General features: G+C 40.0%; 1 protein-coding gene across 5 annotated transcripts in view; it reads left to right on the forward strand.

The window, feature by feature from the left end:
- The window catches only part of LOC118337909 (collagen alpha-1(XXV) chain), a 144,938-nt gene that overhangs the window by 25,253 nt on the left and 94,805 nt on the right, over positions 1-24,880 (forward strand). The gene's annotated exons all lie outside the window — the stretch shown is intronic.

Genomic DNA, 24,880 nt, shown 5'->3' on the forward strand with positions numbered 1-24,880 from the left:
TTTCCCTTTTTAGCGAACCCACTTTTTGATACTACAGTCATGTGAGTGTCTGTTGAGTATGAATTACAGGCAGTGTTTCGTAACATTTCATATGATCAGTGGGTCATCCAAGTTAAACTGTGATCTCATTATATTGGCTGTTAATGTGACAATTATGTCAAAGGTAAGGAGATTAGTCCATGTAAGCATTTAATATAGATAGCAATAAGTACATGATTTACATATTTTCACTGTAGTATGATACTGTATAATATATGAATACATACATATTACCTACAATCGATCAAATCACCAGTCAAAGCAATCGCCTGATCAACACATACTGGTTAAACAGATAACAGATAATAAAATCATTATTAAAGAAAAAAATGAACAGAAAAAGAGTTAGTAGGTCTCACAAAATGTACATAAATCCAAGCACACAAAGGCCCATACATGCCTACAATATATACTAATACTTGGATGAGCGCATTTGAAACTATTTTGACTTACTGGCATTGCTGGTGACTAATTGCTGGTGGTAATTTCAAGGTGCTATAGCTTCTGCATGTTTATTACTACTAGTACTCCTACTACTGAAAACTAATACATGTTAAATATAAAGTTTTGCTTTATACGTTGTTTATAGGTCGTGGGGAGTCCTACTGTATGTGAAACAAGTTGTAATTATTCTTTTGTGGCTCCAGAGGGAGTGCACAAATTCCATACACTACCAGCATAATGCTGCATTTGCGTGGATTTGGGCAATTGGATGTCAGGTTAGTGGATGAGAGCCAGCGGAGAATACAAGCATTAAACGTTAAAGACGTTAAAGTTACTATATTTGAACTTTTTGCTGTCCTCCACAGTGGAATTCAAATCCGGATATATCACTAGGAAACCACATGGTCCATAAGGGACTGTTGGATGATACTAAGAAAGTTAAATATAAGAATGGACACATGGTTAGCTCACATTTAATGTTACAGTTCTCCCAGTACAGTCACCTCACAGTATGATTTCCCCACGGGTGCTCATAGTTGGACGCCTGTGTCACTGACACTTATTGTTATTCACAAAATTAATTTCACTTAAGACCTGCACTCTCCACAACAGCAGCATACCGTCTGTCAGTTACTTGATATTGTGCACTAATAATTGAATACTGCTTCTGTGTCTGAACTGTACACTGCTGCCAAATCAATCTCTCAGCAGTTTACAACACCTTGGAGCTGTTGACAGTTGGTTGGCAGGTATATGACCTGTGGTTTAAAAGGACAAAGCACATGTGATTAGTCCCCTAAATAAAAAAAGTGCTTATTTGTCACTTTACTTTAGAGACAACAAATGTATATCACCAATTCAAGAGAATGCTGTCAGCTGTGAAGCAGAGAAATATGGGTTCAACTTGCAAGTTCTCCCATGAAATCCCCATGTTAAGCATGCTGTGTTATGCAAATATTGATATTTCAGGAAAAGGCTTTTAAATTTACCCTTAGGGAGCAGTAAGCACATTGTAAACAAGGTCAGATCAATCTGGCCAGTTAGTTATAAACAAAGTCTCAGCCTTTCGTCATCATGACATAAGATCGACGCCGATGGTATTAGTCAGTCCTGTCTGTAAACACTGGTGCTCCAAGACTGGACAAAGCTACGCTCTGACTCTTGAACCAGCTTGGTGTTGTGCTTGGATTTAAAGTTGTATACCAAAGGCAACTGGAGAGAAAGTGCCCGCTGTCTATGACTGCATTGCACCCTTGAATACCTCCACCCTTTCTCAGAACACTACCTCATACTGTACACTGCTGCCAGCCAGAGCTGATCCTATACAGTGCCTGCAGCCTCTTGCTTTCTTTATTTGACCAAAATGCAACAGTTGAAACACAAATAAATTGATTTTTTACATTTGTATCAGATATTTAAAATAATATTTCAACAGCTGGGAAACTTATTTGCTTTCTTGCCAAGTTAGATGCAAAGATTGAGCCACTGTGCATCTGTCTATTAAATATAAAACCACAGTCAGGAGAGGGTTATCTTAATTTAGCATAAAGACTGGAAACTGGGGAAAACTGCTAGCCTCGCTCTGTTTATAAAGGATGGCTGTTCTACTCAACAATTTCACTTTAGGAACCTGGGCTGTGTGTGTGACCTTTTGGATGTATAGGAGAACAAAACATTAATTAACATTAGATCCTGACTGATCCTGTTTGGATGATTCATCTCGCTGAGGCACCAGTGCTCGTATAGTTTATACAATCTATTTTCTGCACCTGAAAAGGAGCTGAGTGTAGTCTTAACGGGTAATGACTGAACCATGGAAGCTGGATCAGGGAGGGCTCATAGCTCACCGTTCTACTCTTCTTCAAGTCTTGGCCAAGAAAGAAAATCTAACATAGGTAGACAGTGTTTCATCAGTGTTTCATCATTCTAGATCAATGGTGAAAATAACCTGTCCATCTTAATAAAATGTTGGCTTTCCAAGCCAATTAAAGTGAGACAAAGCCAAGGCTGCTGAGAATGTGTAGGTCACACTTGACTTGACGCATGCTGATTATCAGCTTTTGGAGCTCAGTGGAATTTAGTTGTTTAAGTACAAATGTTTTGGTCTATTTGACCACCAAAACTTTCTATTACATTTTTATCTAATTTGACTAGTTCCTGATCATGCAAAGATCCTAATAAACTTGTTTCATCTGGAAACAACAGTGCAACTTCAGAAATCCCTCCCAAGTGGGTCTTTGTAATTTCCAGAGAAACACATTCTAGTATCACATTTTCATTAAGTACTCAATGCGGTCTTTGTGTGGAATTTTAAAGCATAGACAGTCGTGGTAAGGTCGGGCACCAGGCTGTAAGGTTAGAAATAGTGCCCCAGGGACAGCACCGAGTTAGAACTTGGCGTTGATCAGATGGAGCTCAGGTTACTACCAGCTGCCCACCCACATTTGCTGGCAGGTTAAAGTGTCCAAAACCAAATCCCTGCCAACAGTGAGCTCCAGCCCAAGCCCTAAGGAGAGTATTGTGTCTCTGGCACAACCTGATGTTCAGCTGCAGCAAAAGTCTTGATGGATGGGAGCTAAGCGATGATACTATGCCTAGGTTAGGAAAGCTACAAATCAAAGGTACTCCGCCCATGGAAAGAGATGCCCCATAAAATGCTGGAAAAAGTGTGTATGCAAAATCAAATATAAACCATGATGGAGAGTGTTTTGAATAGAGTACATCTTTAAAGATGCACAAGGGACTTTGGAAACTTTTAAAACCATGTATTGCCTTCTACATTGTATTAACGTTTTTACAGTGTGCGCTGTTTCCTTGGTCCTCTTGTGTACGTGCGTGTTGAACTGGGTCTTTACCAAACTCTCCAGTAGCCGCTGTTTCCACATAAGATGTGTGGGAGAGCTTTATTGAACATGGAGAGTAATGGAGTTGTCAGGCAAACACATAGTCTGCCTGCACACTGGCATATTGACCCAGGGTATGTGAAAACTAATAACTTCTGTGGGAAATAAACTTGGTGAACCAAGCAGCAAACCTTTTTGTGATTTTAGAATTCCAGGTTGAGTGTTGCATTAGCTTGTAGTTAATAGAGCTTGAAATTAAACAGCAAAACTGCAAGTGAACTGTTTTTTTGTTTCATGATCTTTTTCCTTCGGTCTGCATCCCCACGTTCAGTGCCGTCCCCTCCTCATGCAGCATGTCCTCCATAACCCCTGTGCCTCCTCCATCCTTTATCAAATTAATTTTAATCAGAACTCATTGAGCACATTTTATATTTGATTTTGATTCTGGGCAATGGCCTTATGATGGCCCTCTTGTTGGGCATTGCTTGGTTTGTATTTTTAGTGCCATGGCAACGGGTTGGGGCCCAGTGGGGTGTGTGTTGGGTGGACTTTTGAAGCACCCATGCCCATTCAATGAAAGGCCAATATTGTCAGCATCCCAAAGATCCCTTTGTGTGTGGATGTGTTTGATGGGGGCCTTGTCATCTCCATGAGACAGCATGTTTGTTGACTCACGACGGGAGGCCTTTGTGTGGGCCTGTCACTACAAAAGGAAGTTTGCTCCAGTGCCAGCACTTAAGTCTCTTACAGTAGAATCTCAGTACTATTACCTCAAATGATGAGCCATTACAATTGTGATGTTTTTATCCACGCTAATGGCATGGCTCCAAGTATAGCCACATATGACTGTAAGTCGGATGGTTGGCTGTTCCACCACTTTGGATGTATTGGCATGAAATTTTTGTACAGACATGGACCTAAGAGGATTAATCCCACTGGCTTTGGTGATCCTCTGACTTGCACCACAATGAGTTAGACATTTTGGGGTTTTTAGTGAAATAACTTAACTATTCATTGGATTGCCTTCAAATTGGGTACAGATATCTGTGGTACCCAGAGGACGAATCCTACTGACTTTCCTTCAGCACCACTATGAAGTTCACATTTGTGAGCCTGAGTGAAATGTCTCAACAGCTTTTGGATAGATTGCAATGACATTTGGTACAGTACATGTCTGCCTCAGGATGAGGTTTTGTGCTAATTATCAAATATTAGTAAACATTATACCTGCTTACTATAAGCATATTAGCATGCTGATGTTAGCATTTCGCTCAAAGCACCACTGTCCCTAAGTACAGATTAACAGAGCTGCTAGCGGGGCTGTAGCCTCTTAGTCTTGTTTTGACTGACTGTATAATTGTCCTTCATCAGTATTGCTGTTCTTTATGAATCATCTCCTTTGATAACAATCCAGTAGAGATTTCTGTGTGAATTTGGACATCTTCAACCTCACTTCCCCAGTTTTTCTACATTCTAAGAAAGATTGTTGTACTGTAATCCTGAGAAGGCTAAATTTAAATTAGAGATTAAATTGCTATCAAGGCATATTGGCAGATTGAAAGAGGACCCAACCCTTTAAAGAGGTGTCAAAAGTGTTGTGAGACAGTCTGTCTCAAATCATGTCATCTGGAGATGCTGCTGAGAGCGAACAAGTGGCCACTGTGGAGTTGGGGGTGTGCTCGAATCACTCGAAACTTTGGTGGAGTTATTTGTGTCTGCCCTGATCCACCGTATTTGCGGCTCATGGTATCAAGTGTTGTGAGTGTGTGTGTAAGGGGTGGATTTGATAGGGAAGTTGAGATTTGGTGTATGTCTTCGCAGGGGGAGTTGGTCGCCGTTGAGGTACGAGAGCAGCTGGTAACTCCACTCTCTGTTTGAAATGTCTGGCGCTGAACCCAGAGTCAGGAGTCCAGCCATTCATTGCCAATGAGAGAAAACTGCCAGGTCAATATCAGCCATCATAGCCACTACAGTATTTTGGCCCGCAGTTCTCAGAGGAGGGAGTGTTTGACTGTCTAGTTTGGCAGTACAGTATTTTGTGTTGAGACTAAGGCTACCCAAAGAGGGGCCTGTGGGCCAACTATGGCTCTCAACAGAAGTTTTTGTTGGCGCTCCAACAATTTGCAAAAAAGTGATATGGTTTTCTTTATTTGGTCTAGTTAAATGTAATTGAGCAATATCTGAGGTGTGTTTTGATTACCTCAGGCGTATTAACAAGCATTTTGAAGACCAAGGAAAATATTCTTATTAATGCAGTTCAAGATTATCAATGACCAGTGGAGTTTTAGGCCAGTTAACATAATCTGATGTTATATTTCTGCAATTATCCCTGCATGTCAATCTCAGGCATCTTGATTTGTATTTAAAGCTTATTGCAGTGCTAATATACCGATTGTTGTATGGTTTGCCATTCAGCAGTCAGTATAGAGTAAGAAAACAAATCTAAAATTAGTTTGAGCTGGCTGCATCCACTAAATAAACCTGCAAAATGCACAGGTAGTCAAATTAATCTCCATGATCGGTAAGAGTCTTTCCATCTGTCAGTGCAAGGCCTGCTGTGATTAATGGTGAGGAAATTAGCCCCTGTTTGACTGAGTATGCTAAAATTGCCTGATCGACTCAGGGCAGGTCAGAAGGCCTTTAACTAGTTTGTCTTGTGTCACACGGTAAATGAGGCAATTAATGGAAGAGCCACATTACTTGTTCAGTTTAAATCTACCCAAATGCAACTCTAGTGTTCCCTCTTTTAGGGGCTCTGTGTGACTCAGAATGTTAGGACCATAAGGCAGTGTCAAATGATATCATACTTCATGTTTCATTTGGGCTTATGCAAGTGCAGTCCTGTAAGTGTGAGGCCTAAGATCTTGTAGGAGTTTAGCGAGATGCTTAAAGTGCCTTTGGCCCTGGAGTGACCTTAAAACAGGCACAGAAATCCCTTCACTCTTGGTTCACCAAACACATTCAGGAAAAGGGTCCTTTTGAAAGGAAAATAAAGCAACAAGCCACCACCACTTCCAGCTATCACCCCTTAGGCCAAGTGTGGGATTGACTGACAAGGTTTTCTGTTTCAGACCCCTCAAAGCTGTCAACATCAGGCCTCAACTGCCAGTTGCTTACCACATGGCCTGTTCATAAGCACAGACACATTTCTTCTCCTGACCACAAACATTACCTTGCTGTTTTGACCCCCTTTTGTTGCCCAAACCGCTGCTCTGATGGGGCTCAGGGGGCTCATCCCAGAATGTTTTAAATCTGACACGGGAGCAGTTGTTTCAGAAGATCCCTTCCCTTCGCAGTTCTTTGCCACCACACAAGAAGTGCCATCAAACAGACATAAAATTCCCCAGTGCCTCATCTTGTACTAACCACCTCGCTGTGGATTCGTAGCAGTTACCCAAACTTACAGGACAGGGCCATTACTCACAACTGTCACAACTGAGCCCAGGTCACAAACATGTGTCAACTGAGCACGACACTCTGCCTTGCATCAGGATACCAGAGCTCCTGATCTTTTTCATCACTGCCACTGCTGACACTAACGGCTATGAGCACCTCAGGAGAACTGCCCAGTTTGATTTATGACGAAGTGATTCTGTTACATAGACTATGTTTGCAGCATGTATTTACTCTTCAAGTGCTGTTGCTGGATCTACATCAGAGGGTACCGTATTGGAATAGATCAGGGAGGATGGTTTAGAGGCTGAGTCAGCCAGTATTCACACCTGTTATTTAGTGCCATATTAAATTCTTAATCCTCTGTACCATCATTATACAACATACCAAAATAAATCTACGCATGCTTTGTTGATCCTGTTGCGCGAAGGACAAATACCAATACAGATAGAAAGATTTTCACATTACAGACATAAATCAGGTCACCCAAGTATCTCCTTAAATCTCAGAATTTTGCTTTAAATGATCAAAATTATGATGAATTAGGTTTCCTTCTTGCATAATAGTACTTTATTATTTATAATTTATTATTACCAATGTGTCCATTGGTGATATGTAGTGGACAGATGGTGAGAGTGAATACAGATGACAGTCAAGGTTCCCATGTGCCAACCTAGACGTTGTTATGCCAGTGACAGACAAGGGGATGTGCTATATTTCATGGTTTAGGTGCTATGTCTGAACCAACAGCTGACCCAGCCCTCCAGTTTAGTGTGTGTTGTGAACACACGTCTGGAGCACAGGCAGCTCTCACCATATATCTGTGAATGACAGAAGGTTGTTATCACCAAAACAAAGACAGCCATTTACTCAGTTTCACCTGTGGTACATGTCTGCGTATCTATAGCTCGTATTCTCCTCTTTTTGCCATTGCTGCACCATGATATCACATTTTGAAAGAGCTACTTCTTCTTTTTTAGAATAATTCTGTGACCACTGTTGTACAGCAATGGTATTAATCTTTTTGTGTTGTTTTTTATGCTTTTTTGTAGTCAACTTCCTACAAGTAAAGCTGATACAGTTAGTTGATTAGTGACCTGTCAGGAAAATTAATCTGCAATTATTTAATAATAATTACATTACCAGACATTTACTGGGGTGACTTTTGGAGTGTTAGTTTGATTAAAAATAGCAATCGGAAGATCTCCCCTCTCTGGGAAATTGGGTTTTTTGACATTTTGTTGGCTAAAAGATTGATCAATTAATTGGGAAAACAATCAGCAGATAAATCTATAAAGATTATTATTGTGAGTTGCAGCCCAATACCGGTAGGTAATATCTGTGTAATGACACTATATTACTGCGGCTTTATGGTTTGGGATAGAGATTCTTATCTAGCTACGTTAAGCCAAATTTGTTATTTATTATTTCAGCTTACTACCCTTCGTCCTCTGTAGTGAACTGTCTCATACAAGCATACTATGAGTCTGGCAACATGCTTTGACATCTGAAGTAAGGAACCCACAATGTTGTGATATGAAGTAATTTAGGCTGGTCAAAATGTCAATGTTGATAATGGACTGAGTTATAGTGCGCAGAGAGAAGAAAACATGCCAGACTATGATGTTTATTCCTACTATCCATTAATGCCAGTAAACTAAGCCAACTGCAGCGAAACGGCAAACATTGGCAAGACCTTATCGACCCACCACCCCTTATGACTAATACATGGAAAATAAAGTTGAAAATAATCTCTAAGAGTTTCTTCAAATTTCCAAATTGCATCTGCTCTACATGACTTTTAAGTTGAGCATTATGACATTTTGAGGTCTCCTATGAGACCTAACTTGAATAAGTGTTGCCTTGTGTGCCAGAAAAACTGATAAATCAAAAAGGGAAATCATTTGCAATCCTTCCGCAAACACACACACACACACCATCCAATTTCCTCAGCCGGTGTACTCTAAGGGAGCGCAGTATTTCCTCTCTATTTTTCTCAATATTTATTGAAAAGCACAGCATGACTGTGTTTCATTTTGTTTAGAAACTGTGATGTTTGCAACTGAGAGACTTCTCTGAAATAAATGGATAATGCTGGGCGACAAGATGCTGAGTTTCTTTGCATCTCAAGAGAAGAAATAACTTGTGCTAGGGCTTTGACTATCTTTTGAATTTCAATAGCCACCATACTTCACGCTACTTATTAGCGAATGTGCCTCATTTTTAGCGGCTATTGCCCTTTATGGACTGCATGATAAAGCTGGGTTTATTTCATTATTCACTTCAGTATCTTTCCTCCACTATCTTGGCAAGAACATTGCAGAAAATGTCTAATTTCCTTCCTGTTTTACTCCCAGTTTTGCATTGTGATGCTCTTTAGCCTTGAGAAGTAGAAGAAAGAAGACCATAGTCTGTATCAGCCAAGTGTTTCATGACTGCTCTATGCTCATGTAACAGTTTTCCATAGGAGGAGGTTGCAGCGTGTCTCCTATGATTAACTGTGATGGTTATGACATTACCCTATAAAATATCTGCCACCCAAGTTAAATATAATAAAAATATTTATTGAGTGTGCCCTCAGGGAAGAGCATATTCATTTAAATGATTAAGTAAGTCAAATTATACTGTCTTAACATATATACTTTCATGGCATACTCACATTAGATATGACGCTAGATGGCTTTTTTTAGTGACATAAGAAAATCAATAGCAATTTCAAATGTGTTATTTACAAAGATGGTTCCAAGATATTATTAGCTTAGCTTAGCACAAAGACTGGAAACTTGAGTTGGGTTCCTGGCTATCTGATTAAATGAAGTCCAATATTAAGTATTATTTCAGCTTAGTTTGTGTCTCAACAATCCTGAGAGACATAGCTAGCTCTTTAGCTGCTAAATGCTCCACTATGTTCACTAGCTAGTTGCTAACTTGGATGTCCGTCAGCAGTTTCTTGCTGGTTATACAGTGGGCGTATTAGGTTTTTGCTGAAAATAATTGCCAGCTTCAAATGAGGAGAATGAGTTAGGAGTTTGTGGGCTGAAAACCCAAAACAATGAACTCAAAGAGGTTAAAAAAGATGACAATTCTGCATGTGTTCACGTCACTATGAGTAAGTCTTTCACATTACATGTACACTCATTTTAGTGCTGCTTTAATTGAATGCAGATTGCTGAGCTTTAGTCTTTTCTTGCAGGGTGCTATTTCTGTAAGATAACATTTATATGAAATGTATCTACTACATGAAATAAAACTTATTTCAAGTTGAGTTCCACATTTTTTTTTGATCAAAAGTAGCACCTGCAATGACATAGCTCACCACAAAAACACATTCACTGCTCCACCGGGAGCTCATTTGTGAGAGAGAAGACACAGACTTGGAAAGCTCACAGTAAACTTTGCTTTCTTATAAAACAAAAAAAAGTGTCAACATTCTGCAGTACTCTTGATTTAGAAGATGAAGGAAGCCACTTGCCAAGGCTTCCTTGTAGACATTTGTTTATTTTGACAAAATGAGAAGGCACCAAGAGCCACACAAGTGAATCAAGTGCAATAGTAAGATAATAAACAGTCATTCTTGGAGCAAGGGATTTTGTGGCCGAAGCATTCCTTTGCAGAGGCAGTTAGTATCCAATTATTTAAAGTCTTTCTCCAAACCTTGCAGAGAAACTTTTGTCGGTAGTAGAAATATTACCTTTAATAGTATATAGTATAGTATATATATATATATATATATATATATACACACACACAATATTATAGGTCAGATTACAGTTGAATTTAAAATTACACTTGATGCAGCAGCCCTAACATGTAAACAAAACATGACTCTTCCTTGGGTCTATGCATCATTCCTATATCATGCAATAGTTTTTCCAAATAGATCTAAGGAGGTATGCGATCTCCCAACCTTACATTTGGTTTCCCTTTACTTTAAAGTAACTTTGGAAGGAAATATCTGGGCTGCTGTGCCTCGCACATTGACGGTCTGTACTTAAAAGACTCATCCTTTACAACCAAGACAGCAGCCAACATCTGGTGGCCTCGCTCCCCCTCCATTGATGAGTAAAGGACTTTTAACCATGTGTTGTGGGAAACCAACATATTACAGCATCCTATTATAACAGCAAATGCATAAAAACAGCTGGAAGAAAATAGAGCTTGAAATTGGAGTTATGCAAAATTGTAATCAATGTAACAACCGCCCACCACATAAAACATGAACAAATCTTACAAGTTATATGATCTTTTCAGTCTGAATTAAAAAAAGAATGGATCACCTCCATCCAAAATTTTGAAATTGTTGCATTGTAGAAAAACAACATATAAGGTTAAAATGCCAAAATTTTCACATATTGGAGCTACAATTTAGCTAGCACTCAGTTAAATCAAACATCTTTATATTTGCCCCACACCAATCGCCTCTTGCAGTTCATATATGTCCAGTGTTCAGAAACCATTTTAAAATGATAGAAAGGTAACGAAAACATTGAAATGTATCCGTTACTAAACACTCAACACTACTAATACATGGTGTAATCATAAAGCTACAATACAAATTTGATAACTAATCGTACTGCACAGCTCATAAAAGTTGCAGAAGTACAGTACCCTTCAGCAACAGACACAATGGATAGTATATTCTCTCATCCAGAACGCTGGCATTGGTGAACTGGGTAACTCTATCTGCAGTGTTGGGGCTCTTTTACTGTATAAAACAAGAATATCGTATCTATGTCTGGTTGTAAACTGGAGCAGATTTTTTCTTTTAATAGTTTCAAAGGTTCCCTCTTCCAAAGCTGTTCTTGAGTATGAAGTGATTTCATTTGATGATTAAACATGACTAGATTTAAATAAAGGATAAAGAATGAAAGAGTCATTATGAGGGTGCTTGGAGAAACAAAAACGTCATCATCTGCATAAGCTTAGGAATTCTCAAATGTGCTAATCACTAATGAATTAACTGCTCACATTGTGACCAGTACTCTCACATAGATTCCTTAGCCATCCACTGGTTTCTTCTGGAGACCAATGACCAGCATCGGTATTAGTTAAACCACTTCACTCCCCGTGTACACGCAGTTTCACTTCCTGGAACATGTTTATGCTTTCTCCCTCCCTACTCATTACTTCTCCTGCACGCGCTTCCTGAGGTTTCTGCCTCATCCGAGATGCATGGGGCCTTTGTCTGCACTGTGCAGATGAAAGGTCCGCGGTGAAGCGGCAAACCGCGTGGAAACAAAAGGATTCTTTCTCTAGCGCTCACACATTGGAGCAATCTCCAAGACAGCTGTTCCCCTCCCGGGTGTCCCAAACTCTCTGACTTGATCTCTCCTCTCTCCATCCCATCCACCGTGCTTGTTGCTGATTTATGAAAATATCAAAAGAGGAACGAAAAGGCCCACCAAAGTGGTACAGAGAAGAGGAGACATGTTTAACCAAGCCACTCCTCCTGTTTACCCTGTCTCCGGCTGTTGAGATGCCCATTCCAGTTTAGATAACTGGGATTCTGGAGCAGTGGAGTTATCCAACTGCCACAGAGGATGCACTCCTGTCACAAATTCCCCCGACTGATCAGGGCAGATGACTTTTCAGCGCCCACAGATTAAACCCATGGTGGGCGGGTTTGTGCGTAATTAAGGGATGTAAATCAAAGTGGTATACTGTAGCGGCAGCATGTGGGTTTGTGCTTAAAGGCAGAGGGCGCTCCAATTACTGGCTCTGTCACCAAACCATGATGAAAGTCCTCTTAGCGTGGAGAGCTAGTTGCTCCAACATGAGACTCAGTTTAAACCACTGTGTTAGAACTTGGTCCAAGGAAGAGCTGTGAATTTATTGGAAAGAGAGAACAGGATTTTCATTCATCAGTTTTTATTGTATGTTGTCACTTCTTCGGTGCTTGCAGATGGGAACGAGGCTGACAGCCATGATCAAATCCAATCTTCGCCTTAGTCGTCTGCTGAAAAGTGTCATAATTAACTCCAGACAGAGCAATGTGTCTGTGCTAAAATGAATTGCAATGAACTGCATAGGAATGTTCATGTTTAAAACAGGTTGATGTCCTATGGGATATCTGCACATTCAGAAATTCCCATTGCACTCTATTAAATTAAATTACAGGACAAATTCAAGCATCTTGTAAGTTATGTCATGAATTTGCATAGATCTGTTTTTCAACTCAGCATTCAAAGACATTGTGCACAAAGAAATCCAAAGACTCTTCAAAAAATGAAATATTACAACCTTGGCAAGCTCCAGAAAGCACAAACAAGCTTACGTAGTATAATAGTGCTTTTTAAACTCTAGTTCTGCCTACCTTTTTGCATGTGTTTTCTGCATTAGTTGGATTCCTGGATCCCATGCCTCACATGAGTAGGACAAAGAACCAGAAAAAATCAGGTCAAAGTCGGGCTTTGACCTGGCAGTTCACCGCAGACCACCTTAAAACTAAATGGAGATCTAGTGCAGAGCCACGTGCACCCTGGAGCTTGGAAAAAGAGCTGGCCTCCTCAGCTAAACCCAGAGCATGGCAGGTTTACTAGTCATAAACACAAGAAAATATTAGGAATCCAAACATGGGATTTATGGTACTTCTTAAAGGCATCTGGCACATTTGAACTTTATGTGCAATGTGTAAACACTTATGTAAAGCATAAGTACCTCTGCAGTTAGTCGGACTGCGCTAAATTGAAAAGCGCATTGTTTTTCTTTTACTGTATCAGCTCACCCACAGCATAACTCATCTGATCCCAAAGACATAGATCAAAACACACGGTTGGAAAGGCCTGAAATTTGATCTTTCTTTAAAAATTAGATTGAATACATTTATATATATTTTTTTGACTGTATAATACGTTTATGCACAGAGATGGGGCTATTTTTTTGCACAAGCTACTTGTCTGCACAGATAAATAAGTTTGTGTCGCTTGTAAGCTAGCCAATGCAGCTAACCTGTATCTGTGTTTGTTGGTTGTCTGTTCACCACAGTGTCCACTAGGATTGTTTGTTAAAATTAATTTTATTAAATTGGTGTCGAAAAAAATCATTCATGAACCAGTATCGAAGATAAGGTGCTGGTACCAGTATTGGACATTTTTAAATGATACCCAGCCATACTGCAAAGCTAAGAGAAGACTCCACAACCAACTGACAGAGACATACCAGTCTTTACCCCCTACTCAGGTACAGAATAGCATTTATACAGTAGCATGTATAGACCAGCGTGAAGACAGCTGGCTTAGACAGCTATAGATCCCTGAAAGCACAGCAGTGTAAGGATCGATCAGCTTGCTCAGCCAAGTGGAAAACTGCAGAGATGTGAGGAAATACTCAAGCTAATCATTTATTGCAAGCATGCTTTGCCTTGTAAGAACAAACTTACATAGACAAAATAATTAGGGCTAAATGAGCAGGATAAGTTGTAAGGCATAAATGCACAAAATTAGCAAATGCACAAGAAGTGTAAAATTTGAACAGCCTCAAAGTTGATACAGTGAGGATGTGCACAAACCTCTCACATTCACAGTGTGAGCCAGGTAATGAGCTGAAACATACAGTCTAGTCGATCACTCCGGTACAGTATATACCAGCAGGACTCAGATGAGAGGTAGGTGTTGCCCTGACCTGAACCGAGAGACATTTTTTTATCTGGAAGACACTGTGCGATCCAAAATGTACGCCAGGCACTCATCAGATGGGATTGTGTGATTGTGTGTGTTTAGTCAATATCCCATGTATTTATAAAGGCTAAATCCATAGTGATAGGTTTTTCAGTCAGGTAATATATCCCAAAGTCAACACCCCCCTAACTTGCCGCCGCCCCTCCCTCCCAAGTGTTTGCATATGCATACTGTAGCAACGAGTGAACCAGATATTTAACTTGGAAGACGCATAGTCCTTATCTGTTATGACAGCATTCAGAAAATGTCAAAATGTGATAAATTGAAGGAAGAGAAGAAAAACAAGTAGTGAACAATGGTCAAAGATGAAGGCATGTTTTTTCCATTAGCTTTGGTGAATCCTCGCCTTTTCTCTTTTGGAAATGGATCTGAGAAGATATAGTTTTGACTCAGAGTGTTTTTAGACCAGTCGCTTCAAATATCATCTTGTAGAAGGCCAATGTGTTCCTATGCTCACTGACAGCTGAAGAATGTTGCGTATATGTTTAACTGACAGTTTGTTGCTCACTCACTGGTCTGAATTGAAGAAGTCAACTTTAAAGTCAAAGTTACTTTACCATGAAATAAAAGTTTATTGAACCTTGTGAAAATACTAACTCTGCTCTGTCTCTCTTTCCCTTTGTCCCCTTTGGCTGGAAAACCAACCGTTTGTCTTGGATTGTCTTGGATGACTTCAGGTATGTCAAATAATTTAATACCACTACTACAGGATATAATGAGATTACCTTCTTCTCTCACTCTCCTATCTTTCAAATGGTTGTTTATTATATTCATGTATTACAATGGGGGAATCAACATATTATACATGACATAGGGCAAAAGTTGTGGCTCATATTTGGAAATGTTGCAGTCTACTGCCATTAGCAGAAAGCTGAGCTAGCATCTTGCAGTGCACAGCTATTATGTAAATTCATATGTAATGCGAATAAACACATACATTCAGATGAAAGGCCACTAAGTCCCTTGTGGGGACACTAAATAAGGCTTTGAAGTGGTCATAATACCACAGACCTTAATGTTTTTCCCCTGTCAGTGTTAAATACCCGTATTCTCAGTCCTTTTTTGTTTTGATTGCAGCAATAAGTCCGCCTTAAGCTCTTGTGTTCTGTGTCTCTGTATTGCGTAACTGGCAATTTGCACCCCACTTTTCAACCAAAGAACAAACTAGGTGAGGCATGGTGTGCAACCAAACTCTTAGTTTGCATCCCCCCACAGTTTAGGAATGTTTTCTTAAATAAAAGAGCTGATTTATGCAATCACAGACATGGCAAGCAGAGGGTGTCTCAGTTATGTTGGATTCCCCTCAAACTTTGCACATACTTCCCTTTGCAGCGTAATAAGGACTTGTATTTCTAATTTAGCACTACAGGGAAGGGAAAAAAATAAATCTTGGCTGCAAAGTCGAGTTGAGAAACACCAAAATGGATAATGACAATATTTGGAAGAGGGTTTGCTTTAATGCCGACGAGAGAGACTAAGGGATGAATTCAAAAGACTTCTAATCCCGTGCTGGGTTCTGGCAGCCATCTGAGGCGGCAAACAGCACATACTAGGGCAATCAAAATATAATCTCATCAATCTGCTTGATATAGTCATTACAGCATGGATTAGAGTAATTCTTATGATCCCTACTTAGGATATTTTTTAACCCTTTTACTGTGATATGCCCTCATTTAGTTTGAAATATTCAGGATATTGTGCTAAATGCCTGCGCAAGAAAAAAGCTGTCTTTCATGTTATCCTGACACCATCTTAGGATAGTATACTATTCTGTATATCAAGGCATTATTATATATGTTTGTTGTGAAGTGACTGTAAACAAAACCCCATGGTGGAAGCATTTAGATTTAAAAAAGAAGAGAAAAAAGCTGTCATGACTGTAAGGTTTATTGGCTCCTTCCTTATATATACAAAATAGAACCACGGGTTTGTATGCTGCACATGTCAAAACAATGACTAATTTGTGTTTGGTTAGAGTAATTACCAGACGGAGCTACGGGCAGGGACGAAGCTGCGCACAGAGCAGTTAAGGACCTGGACTGTTGCTAAATCTCCTTCCTCCCCCAATCGCTCTCCACACACTCATCATCGTTTCTCTTCCCTGATTTAACCTTTCTTTTACCTCATGTTGCCTTCTCCTCAAAACCTCCCTACCCTCATGCTGCCGTGTCCTTTCCTTTCGTCAGCCATCTTTCCTACAGTGTACTCTCTGTCTCTCTCCCTGTTTCCCTGCCTGCCTTTCACATTCATCTCCCCCCTCCCAATTACTTGTATATCTTACCTCTCGCCGTTTCTATCAAGACCTCTCCCTGTTTCATTCTTCCCCCCTTTCCTTATCTGACTCACTATAAGTAATGCCACCTGTTGGACTGGGGCCTTCATTACAGTCACGTAATAGTAAATTGCTGAGGAGGAGGGCCGGTGAGGGTGCCCTATACAGGCTAGGCAAGTCATACCACTGGCACAGAAAGCTATGCCTGGCACTCACTGACTAATGCATTTGCTAGTGAGACCAGAGGGAGAATAGCTGGAGCAATGAGGCCAAGGTTAAAACAACCTCTGAGAGAGGGGATTTAAGATAGAAACTTAAGAGGTTTTATGATGATGATGATTGCCTCTATATTTTGGACGAAGAGGAGAAGACCAACATGATCTCACTGTTTAATGCAAATATGTACAGTATGTTGTAAGCATGACAAAGTTGCAATCCAATATTGCGTTTTAGAGAGAGCCGAAGAGGCGACGATGCCCACCCGAGGAATTGGGTAATCGATACATGTTTCGCACTTTAAAGCCGAGGGCACGGTGCGCGGGTTACGGGGTTGAGCACTTGAAAGCATGCACAGTGGGACGTGATCAGGGGTGTGGGTGATGGGGTCGGAGGTCAACTCTCTCAAATAGCCTCGGTGAGTACAACAGGCCATCAGCTCCTTTGGCTTTGAAATTAGAGGCGGCGCTGGCTGCTCTCCCATGCTGGACCAGCTTTCAGCATACCACCGTTCGCCATCAAACACAGTTGTCGTGTCAGGTCCTGGGAGAGGTTATTTTTAAGATGATGAAGGAGGGATTTGCGAGTGTATTTGACCATCACATGCTGTATTTGATGTACAATCAGCAAATTAACAGTACAGTAAAGAGCATGAATATTGATTTGAGCTTTGCTATGTAGTTATTCCATTTCTCCAGTACTACAGAAGTACTTGGTGGCTGGTAAATCATCAGAGGAACTAGCTAGGAGGAAAATATGTGTCTGCTTAATTAGCTCATGCTGCCCATCCATAAAGAACAGAATGCCATCCAGCCCCAAAGGACAGAAAATCACAGTTTTCTCATGACATGTGTCTCGAGGACATTTTTGTTCATCTGCTAATTACTGTCTGATACATCTGCAAGGAACAAAACTTCCTTCCTTCCTTCCTTCCCTTTTTCCTTCAAAGGGACACAACATGTCAGCCTGTTCTGTATGCCAAATCAATTAGTCATCAAAAGTCCCTCAGAGAAGAACAGTTAACCTTTATCTCCATCAATGTTTCATTAGTTACCCCCCTTGCCAGTGCCACATTCTCTCCCTTGCTAAAATAAAAGTAGGGCTTGTGGCAGTTAATGTAAATAAAAACGTATATACGATCATTAGCATTCTCTCTGTCCTCTCACAGATACGTTGTATTGGAAGCAGTTCAGAGGAAAAACATGTTTTGATGAATGCTTCTGAGCCACTTGCTTTCATGGATTATTCAGCGAAAAAGAGGTTACGCTGCTCATTGTTTACATGCCATATAATTTTGTACAGTAACTTCCCACCAGATATGCTTATTGCCTCTTGCCTGCAAAGTCAGGCGTTTGCGCAAATTAATTCTCCATGCTGATTATTCCCCAAGAGGTTTTTGCCATACTGACATGAATTCACACAGGATTTGTGGGTTGTGTGGTCAGTCTAATGAAATAGAGGTGTGCAATCTATACAGATTAAACAGAGTAGAGAGTAGCTACATTTCAGCAGGCCTAATGTGCTAGTTCTGCATTTCTTTACTTTTTTGATCATTTGGCTATAATATGCATTATGGAAGTTGTTCTGAAAGTGAACTTATATTGCTTTTGTCATAAGAAAGATGTGCTTGGTGTTGTAATTAACTTGTTTGCTCCTTTCTTTTACATCTGCCTGTGGAGTTGCAGTTTGGTTTTCATCATTATATAGCATCTTATGAGGGAGTAATTCAACATTCATGGAAACATGCTTATTTGCTTTCTCATAATATCACTCTGACCATTAAATAGGAAGCTTACACCATGAGACTAATAGCTTAGCATTGTTGTTTGGTCAAACAAACACACCAAACCCAACGAGATGGAGACCAATGAGAAAAGCAACACATCCTCACATTTGAGAAGCTGAAACCAGACAAACATTATCTAGTGATTTTGTTTTAATAAATGACTTAATCGATTAATTGCTTTCATTTAAATTGACTTATCAATGACCTGATTAATATGTTTCATCACTAGTAGATTTATTTACTGTTTTGGACACATTCCAGTTCCTTGAGAAACTTTAAAAAAACACCCTAATAAAAACTTTATAAGATGCTTAGTTAATGATGTACATACAGACAAATAAGACAAGACATGAAGATTGGGAGTATACAGCTTGTATAAAGCTGCTTAATGACTGCAAACATTAAGCAGGAGCACATTAACAAAGCTGCCATCTCCTGCTGCCAGGATGCCTTTTTTCCTCCTGATCTCTTAATTGGATCCCGAGAAGAGTGACGGCTAGGTGGGAACTCCTGCTCCTATTTCCCCCCTTTTCACATAGTCCAATCTGCAATGTCTGCCTGGCTGTTGCGCCCCTGTCCCACTCTATTAGGAAAGCACTGACAGCAGGCACAATTGACCGCTCCAAAGGAATACTTTCTTCTTCTTCTTCTTCTTCTTCTTCTTCTCCTCCTTCTCCTTCTCCTTCTCCTCCTCCTCCTCCTCCTCCTCTCTTTCTAGCAGAGACTTGTTGGGCTAGATGGCAGGCAGACAGAATGCAGTTGGCTGTGCCTCAACACATCTAATCACAACCCTGCTCTCCAACCTTCGGCACAGGCATGTCCTTATTTCCTATAGGGGTTTTCTCCATGCCTGAAACCACTTATAGCTGACATATGACAGGGTAATATGGGTGAAGTTGGAGTCTGGCATTGTCAGCACACACATAACAAGCTAAGCCGGTGGAGAAACAGTGCCAGCCAGTTCTAGCACATCAGTGAAGAGAAATCGTTGTACTTGAGTTGACATTTTATAAATTTAATTACGGAGTATGGTGAGAGTAGTGTTATTTCTATATTAAGTACTGTCTGAGTATTAATACAAATTCCTCTTTAGAGAGACTTTAAAAAGAGTGGCAGGTTGAGGTTCTGTTTTGCCGCACTGCATTAATTGTGATAATTAAAACATCTGATTAATTAGCAGTTCATGTGAGTGCAATCTTGCCTTGATATATAACTGGTTTGCTGTCTTTATATAATTTTTGTAGAATACATTACTATTATAAATAGCTTCAAGCATGTTATACATACTTCATGCATACGGATTGTTTTAGAGCGGTTTTAAAGTGTGAACATTATAGCATGAATTTGAGTCCAGTTGAACAATTTTGTGCTGTGAAGTTATGTGCACATTGTGAGATGTCAATGACACTGACTTTGTAACAATTTAGAATGTTAAATCTTATTTCAAGGATGTATTACATTGTTTTTGAGTCGCTCCTCAATTCCTGTTGTTGTATGCATTATGGAGCCATGTTTGTCCATTTGATGGCATAACTAAAGTTTATTTCAGTCTCAGGAGATACTCAAAAAACAAAACATTGGTGGGGTTCTTTCACATACTGTTTCCTGAAGAAAACATATTTTATTTCAAAACTGAGAGCGATAACAGTCTTCCTTCAGAAAGTCTTGCTGAACTTATCTCCAAGCTAATGTTTTAGTCTAAAGGGAGCAAGGTTGGAAAGAAATGCTTGTGTTCAGTATTTTCTCTTCCTCTTTATCTTAGTTTTGGTCTGCTCTGACTCATTAGCAGCAACACAATTTGCCAGGCAGGGGCAGTCATGCAGACGGGCAAAGGTTCAAACTGATGGGCTTTGTCACCTCCCATTAATCCTGCCGAAGATGATTAGAAAGAATCCGCCGCCCAAAATTCCTGATGATTTGAATGCTCATCTTGATGAGAAAAGCCACTTTAGATGGTCTTGCTTGCTTTCCCTTTTTGTTGCTATTCAAGTGTCTTCCCTGAAAAAACTGTATAGCATTAATGAAATACCCCTGGCAACAACACAAAAGGCAGGAAAATATCTGTGGTCCACTACTAGACAAGATAAATGAAGAGGACCTTACAGTGAATCCCCAGTGTCACAGAGTAATGATAGCAAGTGACAACAGTCCAGAGAATGGCTTTGATATACTCTCACTGTTGTATAAGTTCCATGGTACCATAGGAAATCAGAGCACTTCAGCCAAATTCCACAGAGAAAATAAGTAAATTATCCATATAGTGCAAACTGGAATTCTGCTACAGTTTGGAAACAGTAAACAATTTCATGTGACAGAGGCACCCCTCCATTTCACACTTACTGTATGCACAAGGGCACAGTTTTGTTCCTGTCACAAACAGAACACACAATGTTCCCATCCACCACTCTGTCCCCGCATTTCAAGCTGACAAAAATTCACCTACCCAAAATTGGAACCATCTCCGAAACTTGGAAAAACTAGCTGAGTTCATTTTTCACTGTCAGCAAATCGGCCACTTCCAGAACAAAGCCCATCAATTTTTAAAGTCTTTTTTTATGTGGCATGCTTGCAAAAACAAGGTTTGTTAAGGGATAATTGTGTGCTACCAGCACAGGCCTGTCAGCAGGTTTGTTTTTAAGACCAATCCTCAAAAGTTGGAGGATGTTGCATCTGGCAGGAGTCCATGCTTGACTGATATACTATGACTAATATTTGAGTAAATACTGATGTCTTTTATTAAAGTGAAAGTCGTCTTCACCTCTTGTGGTCAATTAATTGCATTTTGAATAAACTGCTCATTAGGAAGAGCTGTCATGGTTCTGTTAGCAGCGAGACGTGCTGACGTTAATTGTCTCCTAAGAATATTGCTTTGGTGGAACATCCCCTTCTAGTTGACTTGTAAATTATTTTCACAATGTAATGAAGCTCAGCACATGTTTGCATATTGTGAAATTGCTTTATGAATTTTTGCATGTTGTACTCTTTCTGGATTTCATAGCTTGCCAGTCTGCTGTTGTAGCATTATTGTAACAAAATATGAGGGATAGGCTCTGTTTCCTTGTTTAGCTGAGTAAATAAGGAAAGCACTGGGAATATGAGTTAGTGCAGCGTTCATGTTGATAACAGAGAGCTGCAGAGAAGATAATGGGACAAATATAGGGTGTTAAATGGTTATTGAAGGATTGCGAATCATCGACAGCCTCTCATTTGGGGTTCATGAACGTGGTATGGTGTATGATCAGTGGTGGGGAGCCAGTTCAGTGGGGTGCCATCAAGGACTCGTCTGCCCTGTTTTGAAGCCACCCCAAGTGATTCATTAAATGATATTGGTGACCCAAGGAGGTTTTGGGAAGGAACCCAAAAACCACAGGCATTCCCACCACCCATTCCCACCATCCATTCCCACTTGAAGATGAGAAAGCATGTATGCTGGAGACATGCTTCAGTGGCTTTCCCAACTTCATTTTCTCCCTGTGTGCTAAAATCGTTCTATAATCCATTGTAAAAAGTTCCCACAGACGTATATCCAAAAAAAATCAAAAGCCAGAGGTCTATCTAATAACACTCATAAGTTATTAGAAGTGAAAATTATGCAAACATGTTGCCATATTTATCTTATATCCAGGGATTAGTTTGTTCTTTTCATGTACCTTTAGAAATAAATGCCACATTAGAAAACAAAACCCCACCAGCAAAGTGGCAAAGCTGCTACCAGTCCCAGACTCTAATCTAGTTGTAACCCAATCCCTGCACAGGGCTTTTTGTGTACAAACGAGCCCTCTCAGTCACTTCAGCCCTGGAGCTTGTGGTCTGCATTCCGCCTGTCGTAGACACAAGCTGTCTAAATAAATGCTCGCCGTTGCCTCTTTATTCTGGTGGCAGCTTGTGTTCAGGGGGCCTCTGGCACTTTCGTGCCAACATCCATGCTGCACACATGCTCGTGAACATCCGCAGACCAAAACAGTGGCATGCTACCAGGCTAATGCACACAGCACACAGCACACAGCAGACACCAGCTGGGGACCTGTTAACAGCCAAATAGCATTGGTCTGTCAGTGAACAGCTTGACGCTGGTGCTGCCTGTTCATTCTTGTTTGGAGCTGCATCTCCCGGAGCAGTCTAGGGCTTTCAGCTGGCACTCATGGCTGATATCGCATGTGCTAAGTGCCAGTGCCAGACACTATATAGCCTTGTGCATTCTGCTCAGGCTATACAATTAGCCTGGAGGCCTAGTCCTCCAAGTCTGCAGACAGCATCTGCTGGGCTCCATAGGGGTTAAAATGGTCCCACAGTCTCTTAATGAAGAATTCAATTTGAGTTTGTTGAACAGGACTTATTTTAAAGTTAGGCAAGTGAGTAAACTGTTCTGCATTTTAAGTAGGGTTTGGATGCTGCTGGGTCAAAGAATACGGCTTCATTTCACAACCCTGTCGCCTAGAAATTACATTTGTGTATTACTATATTGTTTTCAGTTACGTTACAGTGACAATGTTATACCTGGGTTATGTTCAGAGACATTTTCTAAAACACTACATTTATGTAACACAGTGGAGTTGCAGCAAGGTGGTTGAGGTGGATCACAAGCATACAAAGTCTTAGACTGTTACACCACAGTCCAGGGTTTGTGTCCAGACTCCTGCAACAAAAGCACTTTGGTTAAGGTTAGCAAAAGATTCTAATTTCGGTTGAATGTTAATAAAAAAGTGTGTCCAAACACTCCTGACTTTTGAATAATGCTGTACTCATTACTAGTAGATTGATATTACAAGATTGCTTATTTTGGCAGGAAACAAATTCAGTATGTTGTCAGTGAAAATTTTACTCAGTATTTTAATTCAGTATTACTAATTTTTAGACTTGCCAGTTATGTTAATTAGCAAAACATTTTTTATTATATTAATAGAACACATTATTCGGTTGTCATTAAGTTCCCCTCAAAATGCCAATGCAAATTAGTAACATATAAACGTAAAGCCCACATTAATATTTTGCATATATTTCTAAAGAATTGTAAATGGTCAATCCTGTCTGCTTTGCCTCATAACCTCTTTGTTCACACTTTCCTGTGTGGTCTTCTCTTGTAACATCCTAGAAACTCCACCCCTCTTCCAAATGCCAAAAAATGTCAAAGAAGCAAAAGGCTTGTGACATGAAAGCATTTCATTTCATCAGCAATAATCATACTGTATTCAAGAAGAGAAGAGACCTTCATCCTGCTCATAATTAAATAATGACCTAAACTGAGCCATCCAAGAGACATTGGATATGATTTTTTACAGATGTTCAGGTTTAAAAAAAGTTGATGATAATATTTTCAAAATTTATCTTTAAGGGTCCAGGAAACTGGCTTGTAATTATTCCTTGGTGAAGCCACTTGGTGAAGCAGGATGCACAATTATATTCCTAATAAGGTCAGGGGAAAATCTACTTCAAGATGTGACAAATCAAATATGACTTAAGCATGTGCGGCTTCTAGACAGGTTGTTTTATCCCAGCCATGGATGCAGGAAATGTAAGGATTTATTGCTCAATAGAATGCTCCTAAAGCATTCTTCGGTGACTGTGAGAGTGACAATATGATTTAACATTTTCTATCTGATGGATATTATGGTTTCTCTATTAACCTTTTTGACTTGTATCCCTAAATTCTGCAGTTAGCTCTGCAGTGGTTCATGAAATTTTAAACATCTCTTCCTGAAAATGACGGAAAAATAATCAACCTCTTGTGTTTGGCTACAACTTTGACTGAACACAGGAGTATTAGTGTTTGTAATGATCTAATCATGTGGATGTATCTGTGACAGTTTTATGCTCACTCTGTTTAAATTACCAGCAGACATTTAGTGTCTTTGACAGTCTTGGTCAGCACAGATACTGTACAGGATATGGACGGATAGGAATTTCTGTGGGACCTTAAGAGTGTGTAATTCTTTTAAAAAAGGCTGCAAAGAGAGCTCCAAAAAGTTTGTTAACTTGGAATCTTCCCCATTCCCCCTCCTGTGTCGAGCTACAGAAAAAGCCAAAGCTTTGGTGAATCAAAAGCACAAATTGACCCTGTTCCATCTCTTGTCATCGGGTCTCATTAAAGGCTTGGTTTTTTGAGACCACAAGCATCTGGATTTAAAAATAGGACCCTAAATTGCCTTGTTGTATCCCCATTTGGTTTGTTTATTTATTTCATGTAGGCTGTGCATCATGCAAAGCATTTTCT

The sequence above is a fragment of the Morone saxatilis genome, unplaced genomic scaffold, assembly GCF_004916995.1.
Source record: "Morone saxatilis isolate NCDOM2014 unplaced genomic scaffold, NCSU_SB_2.0 Contig4, whole genome shotgun sequence".
In the NCBI taxonomy this organism is placed as follows: Eukaryota; Metazoa; Chordata; class Actinopteri; family Moronidae; genus Morone; species Morone saxatilis.